This window comes from Nothoprocta perdicaria, unplaced genomic scaffold (assembly GCF_003342845.1).
Source record: "Nothoprocta perdicaria isolate Ctin4 unplaced genomic scaffold, notPer1 scaffold_54, whole genome shotgun sequence".
Lineage (NCBI taxonomy): Eukaryota > Metazoa > Chordata > Aves > Tinamiformes > Tinamidae > Nothoprocta > Nothoprocta perdicaria.
The window spans coordinates 2,730,193-2,743,685 of NW_020455799.1; positions in this window are offsets into that span (position 1 = coordinate 2,730,193).

The window sequence follows — 13,493 nt, forward strand, 5'->3', positions numbered from 1 at the left end:
CACAAACTGCTGGCTTGGCAGATTCCCTGGGAACAGGCGGGGAAGGTGATAGCTGCTCGAAAGTCAGAGAAAGGATCAATATTGAATAAATCAAAACAAATATGTGATAGGTTCTGAGAATGCTATAAAAATTAAATACCAGGGAATCTGAGGCATGAGCATCTCCAATTACTGGGCTACTGCTACAGTCATTATGATACTGAGAAAAGAGGGTGGGAAAATGGAATTACTGAGGGGTAAAAGCTGATRATAAACAGTTTTAACATTTGCAGAGACAGCCTGTCTCAAAATACTTTGCATAGGAGATATTTACTACTGTTTTTATTTTACAAATGGAGAAGCTGAGGCACAGACCATGGATCTCTTCTTCCAAGTGTCCCTCTAGCTATCTCTACTGTAACAGACAAGGCAGTCCACTCCCTTTTGCTCCCTGTGTCATCTCCAGCTTTTCATTTCATCCTCGATCCAAGCCTGGATTCAAGTTTGTTGTTAATGCTGCGGTGCTCAGCCACTCCATTAAGTAGGAGGCTGCACTTCCTTRTGGAAAGAAAATAAAATATAATGTGATTATATGAAGGGTAAGGCTCTCAGAGGTTAGAAGATCAGTATGTTTTTGCTTAGATTTAGCAGTACTTTTCATGTTTACTGTGCTTTTTTTTTCCCCCTCTCTCATATCTGCTTGCTTATATTCTCATGTGTTTTCCTTATTTTTTTATTCTTTTTTTTCCCCTCTAACTTTTTGTTTCATTCTATTTTTAAATAAAAGCACTGAGTTTGAGGGAGTCATTACGATATACTTAGCAGCACACAGGCATTGAGCTGGCTATCTACATGGAGGAAACTTCATCCTGGGTAGCTTTCCACTGGAGACAGGCTAACTTTCCAGAGAAGAATTTCCTAAAACAAACAGCCTATTCTTTCATTTTTCCAAAGCAGGAACAGGCAACTGAAGATAATACTCATGACAGTGTATGTTACTATTTTTTATTTATCTCATGGTTGTGTTTACTGAGCTAGCTGCCATATAACCATGTATAAAGACACAGTTGCTATTCCAGAGAGTCTCAAATTGTGACCTCGTACAGCTCCTGTCACCTTTCAATTTGGTGACTTATTTATGTGAGAAATAGGTAATCATAAGACTGAGATTTTATAAAATATTATCCATAATGAAGGAAAGAATACCATATTTTTCTAAAATTTCTTCCTTTGCATTTTTCTTCTCCCTCATTTTTTGTCTCCGAAGCATGATATGTTGAGTGAGATAACTTGATTTATCTCCCTTTAATACAAGAAATATCAGTAGACCTAGCAGAATATATGGATTTTCTTTTATCCTTAACTGAGCACATATGTTAGCAAAATGAACACACACCCTTCTCAGCCTACTGTATTTCTCTCACATTTTTCAAATGACTTTACCTAACACTTTCTGCAATCCTTTAAAATAATACCTTAGTTGTCTTAGTTTATTTGTAAAGCTATCCATGCTGTAGTAATGTTACAAATGCTACAGTAAAAGATGTGGAGAAAGTAAAGGAATTGAAGGAATGGATGCAAGAGTAATGTTTATGGTGCACACAGAGATAGCTTTTGATGGAAGATGCTGTAAAAGTGCAAAGCTCTATTATTATTGTTATTATTTCTTTATTATAGGTGGTTACCAGACAGATCTATGATTGGATGAATTAAACTCAAATAAAAGCAAGGAGTGATTTCAGCTATTCCTTACTTAATCCTATAAACAGTCAATTGATATCTTAATATATATTGCTGCTGCTTCTGGCCAGGATGTCAAGGAAGGAGATAAGGTATTATTGGTTTTATCTGTTGTGCATCTTACATAGAGGGCAAATCCACTTTCCCTTTTGCATGGAAAGATCTTGATATTTAACTGGGGTCCTCTGATCTCAAAGCTTGAGTTTTGTGGTAGAAGTATCCAGAWATAGAAATTTAGGGCTAACATTTAAATTTAGCAAAATAGTAGGATTTTAGCCTAACTGAAAGTAGGCAAGAAACAGCTGATTACTTTCAAGTAGAATATGCTTATGCATTTTGCCTGGTGCAGAAAAAAAAAAAAAAGTGATTAAATATGGATCTTGTTTTCTATGCTTAAGTGGGATATGGGATAGATCTGACTGATCTTTGCAGCAACTACATGAACAATGGTTTACAAAATTAAACTGCTTCTAATATAAAGAGATTGAAAGCTCATCTGACACAGACTGTTATAATGCTATTCWCGTCACTGTGTGTTTTGCTGACCTTAGCCTCCCAATCCAAAGTATCAGAAACACATAATCCATCCCTCCAAATCACAAAACTGAAGAATTTTTAAAATGACATCTGCTGCTTATTTGCTTTGCTTTCTGATTTCTGGGCTTTCCCTGCAAAGCTAAGTTACAGTTCTAAGCATTTCTTCAGCTGTTGATGTTTCTTTAGCTACAGACCAGTAATATAGAGATCCTCATGTTGTCCCTGGACTCTGGCAGCTGCAGCTTTAGCAGAAAGACTCATTTGCACAATAAGTCCTCCACAAGTTTTATCACTGAGGATCTGATGGAATAGTACTGCAAGAACTGTGCATGACTCCTAAGTGACACCAGCAATTTCCCTCATTCAGCTTTATTTGGCAGCCAAAGTGTTAAATCACTGCATTTCTTCCTCTTTGGAGCCCCTGTCCCTGGTGCACTTCTGCCTCTGAGAGTGAATATTTACCTGGTGGATTTAGGTTCACATCCCACAGTTTTACTCTATTCTAGCCTCAAGCCTCCACATGCTGATGTGTTCCACCACAGGGTTCTTCCTTCTCCAAAGGGCTGCAGCCAGGACRGACAGCCCATTCTCCTGGTCAGGAGCAGGTCCTGGGTTCCTGAGGCTTGTAGCTGATTTCTGAAGGCAGGCTGGGGTGATCCCTGCTTTCCCACACCTCAGAGAAAGCCAGGATGATCCTTAGGACAGGTCCATGTGGCTATGTCCCCTGTAGGCTGGTCTTCGTGGGGCCAGATGGGAGCTACAGCACAGGCCTAAGCACAGAGCACATCTCCCCTCATCACATTTCAGTCTGCAGAGACAAATTTGGGGCGTATATAAATATATTCATCCTCTTTCTTCCTTTCTTATCTCTTTAAGAATGGATTCAATCGAATTAAACCATTGTGACAACAAAAACCCAATCAGGAGCAAAAACCAAGAGAGAAAAAAAAATTAAAAAAAGAACCAAAACCCAATTGTTCCCTCACATCTCCCCCAGACCATCATTTTTTGCCATGAACAGAAAAAAACACTAGCTTCACTCAAATTCATTTTTGGTAATAACAACCCCAGAAATTTGCATCTGGGCTGACAATGTGTGCAGCGTGTGTTAGCCCAGTGTGATTTCAAATTGGCAAGTTAGAGCAACCCTCTGGAAAACCAGGATTTACAAGGGAAATGCTGACAAACACTTAACTGCGGTGGCACTTGCTCTATGCTATATAACGCATAAAACAGYGCAACGGAACATAAGTCTTGCCTAATTATTGAAAATATTTGGGGGCTGCCTTGTGGTAAAAACACTCTTTTTTTGATCTTGCATGGCAGATCATTTTTGCTCTCAAATTCTGCTCTGAGCCACCTATCCTTAAAAAAATACTGCTAATCACAGACCAGAAGCAGCACAGTGCATGTGATTTTGGGAAGGAAATGTATAATAAGAGGAATTTCAAGGCTGTATGGACTTGCGTGACACCGTATTATTGCACAAGCAGAAAAACACTGGTGAAAGGTAATAACCGTTTGTCAGAGGCAGCGTGGAGGGCTGCATTATAACCCTTTGTGTGTATGTGTTTGTGTGTACCCTCTATAAAGCAATCGGACACCTTCCAATCTCCAAACACCTGATAATGTTAAAGTTTATTTTATCGCAAGCAAGGTTATATCTTCTTTTAGCTCTCCACTGACCCTAGGAAAAAAAGGAATAATGGATCGGGAGCCTATTATCACTATTCTGTGTTAAACAGCCAAGTAAAGGGCAAATATAGTTCTGTGGTGGAATCAATCACGGAGCCCATCAGTGCAAATGACCCTCCTGGCCCCCTCCTTCTTCCCTGTGCCTAAGAATTTGCCATATTCAATCTTTAGGCTCTGAACCTAAGTGCCCTTTGCAAGTGAATTTATGATCACTTCATCATGCTGTCTATTAGCTCACTCCCTAACAAATAGGATCGAGAAATATATGGCAGCGACTGCAACGGCGCATTTCCAACTAATGGTTAAAATGTCAGGGTAATAAGGTCCGAGCGCGCCCGCCGTGGGCGCTAGGGCCGCCGCCACGCCGCTTTAGTCGGAGACTTGCAAGCCTCCTCCTTCCCTTCGCAGGGCTGCAGCTTGGAAGCCGCTGCCTCTCATCAGGGCTCGCTCTGCCAGTGCTGCACTGTACTTCATTAGGCAGCTCTATTTAATGGTTTCAACAAAAGCCATCATTTTAGCCCAACTGCCTTGACTAAATTAAAATTTCCAATCTCTGTTTTAGTGTTCTGCAACTGATGTATACATAAGCAAAACTGGTCAACATCTGCCAGGGGGTTGGCCAAAAGTTCTGTAAAGATGTACTTCACATTTCTGAAGCATGTGCAAAGTAACAACGTACTTATCCTCCTGAGGGCTCTCATGATTTTACTTCACCATTTGTTCAGACACACTTTAGCAGCATATAAGCCATACAGTTGATTCTCCCCTTGGTTGCAGTTTTATCTGTAGTGTCATTTTGAGTAATTGGGGTATGGTAGCTGATCAACTTTCAGGTTTCTCATTGGCAGAAAGGGACTGTATTGGCACCAAGAAAGGATATGATGGGTCCTCTCGGTGCCTGAGCAAGTGTCCCTCTTTTGCACTTGGCTACCCAAGGCCATTAGAAAATAAGCTTAATAAAGCAACTCAGTGTATACATCTTAACTATTCCCAGCCAAGGGGATGCAGCTATAGAAGAAATATTTTAAACCAATATGAAAGATGGTAAATGTACATATTTAGTCAGTGATCTGTGAAAGTTTTTGAATTAGTTTTTAAAGCTTTGTTAAGACCAGAACGCACAGATGTTGAAAACAAGTTCAGATGTAGCGACAGATGGTATTTGATTATGAAGCAGACTGTTCATATAATACAAAGATGCTGCTTCTGCCATACACAAGTAACTGCAGAGAGTGCAGTAGAAATTTTGGAAGGCAGAGCAGTTCAAGAGGTTCTTTGTGCAGCAATAACTTTCACATTTTCCAGCAGTGCTAGAACTGGGATAATTTCCTTTCTTTTGCAGTCAACACCCTTGTTTCTCTCCCCTTTTTTTCTCCCCATCACCCTCTCTGTTACATAGCTATCTTGCACTTTTCTGACTCTCTATCCAGGTCTTTTTAAATTAGATTGAAGATGAATATACTTCATTTATGTTTACAAAGAAATGAAGTTCCTTAAGGTTAATAAAAGCAATAATTACACTGCATTACAGATATGATACATTTTAAAAGAAAAAAAAATACAGCTTAGAGGACCAAATTTTGGACAAATCCTGAATTTTGCACCTGCTCTAATGCAGCACCCAGAGGCATAGAGTGGCTGCCTRAGTCTGATACCATGCCTGGTGTCAAAAATACCGTGGTCCCTTCCATGTCCATTCCCTTCCCTCCCTCAAAGGGACACCAGGGTGCTGCTGATATCTGGAAGTATTGATGGTTCGAGGACATGGATGTCTCCACGTTATTGCCCCACTCAGTGTGGGGCCACGTGGCAGTGAATGCCTGTGCAAACCCAGCACGGATTCTGCAGCCGGTGGGATGCAGAGGGTGCCAGAAAGCAACGTTCCCGTTAGGAATAAAGCTGGGATGCAGGTTGCACAACTGGAAACGGGGGCGCCACGAAGGCTGGGGTGAAGCCCTTGCTGTGCCCGTTAACAAGTAACCATGGGTGTTAATGAGTAACGCGGCGGGCCGGCACCGTCAGCGCCCGCGGGGACCTCGTGAGCCCAGCAGGAAAACCGCATCCAGGGGGCTCRAGGTTGCTCTTCTAACACTCAGTGCACATTGATGCTCCCCCAAAACACCACATTTCCATGGGTAGTGCTAATGCATAGTTTGCATAGTGGCATTATGAGTTTTATTTTGCACTTATCCCCCTGGTTTTAAATGCGTGCTTTGTATTAGGGCAAGTTCGGAATATGCCCCTTGAGCTGGGCAGTCTCAGCTTGGAGGCTGCTTGCAGGCTCAGCCCAGCCCAAGACGCCCTTTTTCGCACCTAGACCTTAGCCTCATGCAGCCTTTGGGATCCACCTCTACATGCCTGGGAGCTTCCTTTAAATATGCCAACAACTTTCCCCACACATGGAGAGCAGGTCAATGTCCGATGCGAGTGGCTGCTCTTTGGCCCAAGGCAGGCAACCACGTCGCCCTCGAGATGAGCGTTTTCAGAGGCTTGCATCCATTCCTGCAAAATTGTTAACCATGGAAAAAAAGCACCCCCACTTTGGGGAAATCTGGGCCCAGGGTTCTGACTGGAGCTTCATCTYTTCCTTTAAAAGCTCCGACCAAATTATTGAGCTGATAAGCGATTCCCCTTGGTTTTACATGTGCTGGCATGAGTTATCCTTGAATGCTGCATATTAGGGTTGTTTTGTACTAAAAGGTGTTAAACACTTGTAATAAATATTTTTCCTTATTTCCCCTAGGACACAGTTCCATCTCTGGTTGGTGAAGCATAAAAAAGAGCTGTCATGCCCAGTTTTAATAGGCAATAGGATTTCAAGCCCCCAGAGTTGTTTCACAGTCTGGCAGTGGCCGTAATGAAACTGGCCACTGTTGCCACAAGACTTTTCCTCTCATGCGTTCTCCCCTGTTACCTCCCACAGCTGCCTGACTGGCAGGTCTCATGCAAGCTGCAGACATATTTACATTGGAGCTGGTAGGATTTCTTTAGCTATCTGTGTTCTGTGTCATCTTTTTTTATTATTATTATTATTTGTTTTTCCTTTTCTTTCTTGCTTTTTTTTTTTTTTTTTTTTTTTAACTTGCCTGGCTAGGGATGCAACCTGAAGTCTGGTTTTAAAGGATAAAATGAAACTGCACACGCAATTAGCTGCCTTTGCGTGTGAACAGCAGTTCATGCTCATGTGTTCTGCTGTGAAGCAAATAGCTTGTTTGTTTGTTTGCTCTTTTCACATCGACTCCCAAATAAATGCGAAAGTACCACGATTTGCTTGCCCAGGATTTATTCATGGCAAAGCAATCACGTTCTCCCAGGGCAGAGTCGGGTTGTGGGGGACCCTTCTCTGCACGGGAGCCAGTGGCACACTGCTCTGCAGCCCTGCAACCAGGTTGACTAAGAGGAATTCATTTGGAGGTCTGAAGAAAAAAATAAATAAAAATGTAGATAAAATGCACATCAGTGACCTCTCCGAGGTATCTGCACATAAGCAATATTAATAAGCTATGCGTGACAGTTAGCAGCATAACGACAGATGGATTTTTCTGCACCCATCAATTGATCAGGCTTAATAAGCAGCTTTTCCCAATGCCCCTGCCCCCTTTTTTTCTTGAAAATCTGGAAAAAGGGGCAGGCTCGACACCAGCCCTGAGGCTCAGCAGACTTGGCCCAGGGAGGGAAACACCCCGCGCCCCCCTTCCTTTTTATCTAGCCGTTCTGTCACCGCCATGGGAGCTTTCCATCACCATTAAGCAACAAACTTCAGCTAAGATTTAATTTGTTTTCTGTATCATAGTCTTCAAATAAACACAGCACCATATTTTAAAACTGAATCGGATTAATCTTCTTGGAGAAACACTGCGATCCATTGCAAAGAGTGACTGACTCGCTTGCCGTTATTTCCTAAATGCAGTTGCATGCTGCAACTCACCACTCAGTTCCCTTTCCCTCCTAACAAAGAGGAAAGACTGGATCAGAAGGGATCATCTCCATAGAAATTGTGTTGGCACAACCTGGACTGGGCATAAATAAGGGTACAGACCAAGAAAATGAGAGCAATTAACTCTTTCAGGCTCTCCCAGTTACAAAATGCAGCATCCCACACTCTGTTTCTCAGTAATTTGAAATGAAAAAGATTTTCAGTTCCTAGTGATTTATCAGTAATATAACTGCTGTGTATGTCTTGGTCAGAGATCCTTCACGTCTTCCGGTTTTAAAGCTAGAACATAGCATATTCCTTATTGTGAAAATTCCAGGTATTCAGGGAGCAGGATTTCCAAGCACAGATGGCCAGAACTGCAAAATTTGGATTTCAGGATGCTTGAAGCCTGGAAAAGTTGATTTGGCCCTTTGCAGTGACAGGGACTACTTGCCAAGTTCCAGTCTAGCTCTGAACTCCTGCAGTATTCTGTGGTGCCAAAAGCCAGGATTTCTTGTTTAGAGCTCTGTGTGCCTTCAGCTGCAGGGTAACATGGCAAAGAGTGTCATGCAGTTCATAGAACAAGCACATGTGAGAGGAAAAACTGATCAGGACGAGCTGCTCTGCTTGTAGAAGGACAGAATGGAAACACCAGCGACTCACACAGCTCCTTCCCTTTGACCATTACCTTGGCACCTGAGGATGAGCTTCCTTCCTCTTTCTCCAGTTAATTCCTGCTAGGCTAGCAGAAAAATGAGCTGTCTGCCTCACCACCGGCTTCTTTTGTGACCCTCTGGTCAGTTGACTTTCCTCACCCTCTCTTATAACTACCTCCCTTCTGATAAGGGAAGCATATGACATGGCCTGGATTTCAGATATTTTGACCAGAAAATGTTTCTCATAGCTTGAATTTGTAACATGATGGATGTGAACAAAGACAAGAGTTTTTTTTTTTTTGTGCAGTAAAAGCAAAAAATAAATCTTACTACTAAAGGAATACTGTGTATGTAGATGCAGCTGTATTACCTTCCACGGATTTCCTTTTCACCTGACATAAATGTGGCCCAGCAAATGCAACTCCAGTTGTATGAGAAGGAATAGGGCTTAATAAKCTGTTGCAGAAGCAAAGTGTTTATTTGGGTACTGCAATGTAGCGAAAGCTGGATTTGGGCCCCAGCTCAGCAAGGCAGTTTCTCGAGTAGTATCACTGAAGCCTCTGAAAACAAGTGACCTCAAACGAAAACATATTTTTAACAGACTCCTTCTTCAAAATCAGAAAATTCTTGCACAATTTTCTGATCCAAACAAACTACCATCTTACTGCCATCTGCATCAGTTCTAAGCCAAAAGATACCATTCGCTCTGAAACGCAGGCAATATGCACATCAGCGGTTCATTCAACTTCAGCAATTTAAGATGTGCACAGGGCAGGAGAAATAGTGAAGGACTAGAGAAAAACAAAGAAGGAAYGAGGCATTTCGAGGAAATGTGTGACCACGATTACACACACAATGCCAATGGTTATCCAGTCTGAAGAGGAAATCATCTAAGGAAGAGTATTAGACCGTAAGAAATAGAAAAGACAACCTGGCTGCTACGTTAGCGAGGGCAAACGGGTAAGAGGAGCAAATGTGACCCACAGCAAAACAAGTATGAGTCTACGTTCAACCAGCTTGCGGAACTCATTGCTGCAGGATGCCAAGTGGCAGCTCTATGCAGGAAATGATTAAACATCATGAATGAAGGTACTTTCTAGCTCATTTTGGCTGCATTTAATTTAGAGGGCTCTCCAAGCCTCAGAGATAACACGCCTCCTGCAGAGAGCTCCTCCTTGTTGGATAGAGCATTGCGAAATAACATTCATTATCTTAACCTGTGCTGGAGGTAGGACGCTGGATTAGATAAATCATTATATTCATTTTGCAAGAGGGTTGGCAGCTTCATTAATAAATAATTCAAACTAAGGGGRAAAGGAAACCTTTGGAAGACCATCGTCTTAGGCATGGCCCAAGTGCAGCAGAGAGCTTCCAGCGATCCACCTTTTGATACGGGGCTACATCAGCTCTTGGAAAGAAATATAAACARTGGCAATGAGCTTGTAATTTATATTTTATTTTGCACAAGCTTGCATATATACTGCACATACATTCAGTTTAGAGAAGATGGAAGGCACACAAGGCAATTGAACTACTGTATCCTTTAAGTGGTACAAAGCAAAAAGGTAAAAGTCTGGATAGTATACAAAAGCTTTAAACACACAAAATAAAATCCACCCCCCCAAAAAAAACATTTTTTCCTGTGTTTATCTTAAATTTAGTAGCTGCCAAGCTAGAATTGTAACATTTTTTCAATCAATTGTCTACTGCACCTTTTTTTTTTTTTTTTTTCAAACGGACAGGGGAGTCTTATTGTTTTATCTTGTCATCAATTAATATTACAGTACATCCTTGGTAATACAAAATTGTACACCTTCATCAAATAAATTAGGATAAATTAAACCAATAAATTATGCAAAGTCTTCAGAACAATAGACAACAACAAAAAAATCCACAGTTGAAATTGCCTCTAGCTAAAAAATAAAATAAAAAAAAATCAAAAATTGACTTTATCAGTTCAGTTATTGTACTATCTTCAAATTAAAGGGTCTTTATTACAAAAAAAGAGCTTAATAATGCTATTTACAACATATTGCTAAATAATATAAAGGCAGTGTTTTGTCACTTTTGTAACTATATACATATGAGTAATGGCTGGGACAATATCAGTTTAAACCTTAACCTTTGACTCTTCTGGGCAGCATTAAAACCAGCCTAAAGAGATTTCTTTTTTCCTTTTCCGTTTCTTACACAGTATATGGTAATGAGATGGTTATTGTGTTTGTCTAAGATTTTACTCAAGTGGTACAATTAATGCAGAAAGGATGGGTTTTAGAGAAAATGTAAGCTCGCTGTTTCTTCTAKATTTGTTTCTACATATCCCAGTATATTTGTGCATTTGGAAGGTGGCTGCTGAGGGAGAGAGGTGACTGTGGCTCAGATGAAAAGACTAAGTAAAGTCAAAGTGCCACCACCTTTCATACACTAAAAAGGATATTCCTAAGAAGATACAAAGGTTAAATACCAGTTTTCATCCCAGCTCTAAATATGAGCATTTTTAGCTTCAGTTTATAGATGGTTTACAACCAACAGTTCTACAGAAAACAAAATTGCATTTCCTTCAACAGAACATTTAAGTGCAATACAGTAACTGCTTACTCATATAAACCAGTTACATTCCTTAAGGGGAGCTTTTTGAAAACAATGCTTATTGGAATTTTCAAACACAGAGTTGGTACCAGAAGGAAACATTTGCACTATTCACACCAATGATTACTATATAATACACATGGCAAATATAGTTTTTGCTTTCACTTCTCATGTACAGTGCTCATTTTGGGGGTTTTGTAAACCACTTTCCATTTTTATATATATATATCTTTCTGTATATATATATATGTGTGTATAATCTTTCAATGCTGCTGGTGAAAATCCTATCTTTAAAGCCACAAAATCTTCACCTTTATTTCTTAATTAATATTAACCTGTGGAAAAAAAACATTTTTCTATTAACTGACTTCATATACATAGAAAAATTTCTGCAATTTTACAGGAACTGTATTACCCATTCCCTTGACATCGGATGAAAGAGACTTAACTTTCAAAAGTAGAGAGCTGGATTTTCAAGAATGCTTTCAACTATCTATACAGTTACTGTAGTGTTTCTTATAAATTCAACAGATGTTTTCAGAACGTAGTTATTAAAATCTTACGTCTTTATGCAAGAACAGCCTTAAGGTTGAGTATTTACATTGCTTTATAAAAGTTCCCCTCGATTTTCAATGTTCACCCACATACCTGGTACAGTAACAAAGATTCTGCAAACTTAAAACACTTTAATTAAATAATACTCAGAGGCACAAAGCAAACCTCAGGAATACATAGGTGAACACTTTCTTAAATAATTACTACATTCTAACATCTTCCACGTGTTTACCATTAAATGTGAAACGTTCCCATTAAACAACCAGAGATACAGTAAGAATTAAATGTTTTGTAGTTTCAAATAGAACATTCTTTTCACAAAACATAACAAATGTCTAAAATAGGTTCTTAATCTAGATAGGAAAAAGGTAAGCTTTTCACTTCATACGCATATTTTGTGTGTGTGTGTGTTTCTGTGTGTGTGTATATATATATATACACATACACACACACGTAATTTGTCTTTGTGTGTGTTAACTCTATATGTATATGTATATACACATATATCACGTATGAAATATTGCTTCTATACTACTTTTCATCAAGCTAAGAAAACACAAGATCTGCACCACAGTTACAAAAAATTGGCTTCTACAAGAATTTTCAAAACTTGAATGCTGCTCAAACAATTGAGAAAAAATAATTTGCATTATCAAACTGTTCTAAAAATTCTCTTCTTCAAAAACGTATTCTCCTGCTTTGTTTTTTTTTTAATTTTTAAAAAGACACAAAATATGCATAGCTATCAACATTATGTCAAACAGCCAGAAAAAAAAATAGTGTTTATTGCAGCTGTAGTAATTGAAAAATAAWGTTTAAAAGATGAAAATTGTAAGCCACAGAAGGCACAAGAACAATTGTACTTGTGGGGGAAAAACTGGTATTTTGAAGGATTTTTTATCCTTCCGCTGGTGCATTTAAGGTCTAGGCACAGACTATAACCTCAAGTTTATATGCAGAAATAAATCTGAACTAGCACTGAATGAATGGCAACATGGGATTTCTACATGGATTTTGAAATTCTTTCCCTATGTAAACTTTTCATTACAATAAAAGTAGCCTTCTGCCTTTTAGCCATTTTTAGTGAAATAGAACTGAGATCATTTGAAAAATACTGCTTTCTATTTGCAATTTAGTAGGAGCTATGCCGTGTATTTAGAATTGTAGGTGTATTGGGAGGCACAAAGGCAATATGGCTATACTGCAGTAAAATCACCAAACCCGAAATCATCCAATTATCATTATTTATTTTTTTCCCGTTTTTTTTCAGACCAAGGAGTTGAAATTTATTTGTCTTTTAAGATGAAATTTCTACCCTTAATTCCTATGCCTCATGTACTATTGAGATTATGCTACTTATAAATAAATAAATAAATGCAACAACATCAAGTGTTGAGTACACAGTTTCACTTATTTAGATTACGTGAATCACATTGCAGCCAAATAATAATAATAATAATAATAATATTAATAATAATAATAAACATAATAAAAGTAACGGTAAAATCACAGATCAAGATGATAGCTAGTAGTATGTCCACATAGTATGACTAACGTATGGCTTTGCTTTCTTATGACCATGGTGACAATGCAGTGTTATATTTTGTATCTGATAGTATGTCAATGGGGAACTTATTGTATTAAAACTTGAGCATTTTATGCCACTTCTTCCCATAAATCAAAAAAAAGTGCATGAACACAATTTTTATCCTTACTCAGAATTCACTGGAGTCTTTATGAAGTGTAATGTTTACCAAAGCATGAGAGAAAGAGAAAGAGAAAGAGAAAGAGAAAGAGAAAGAGAAAGAGAAAGAGAAAGAGAAAGA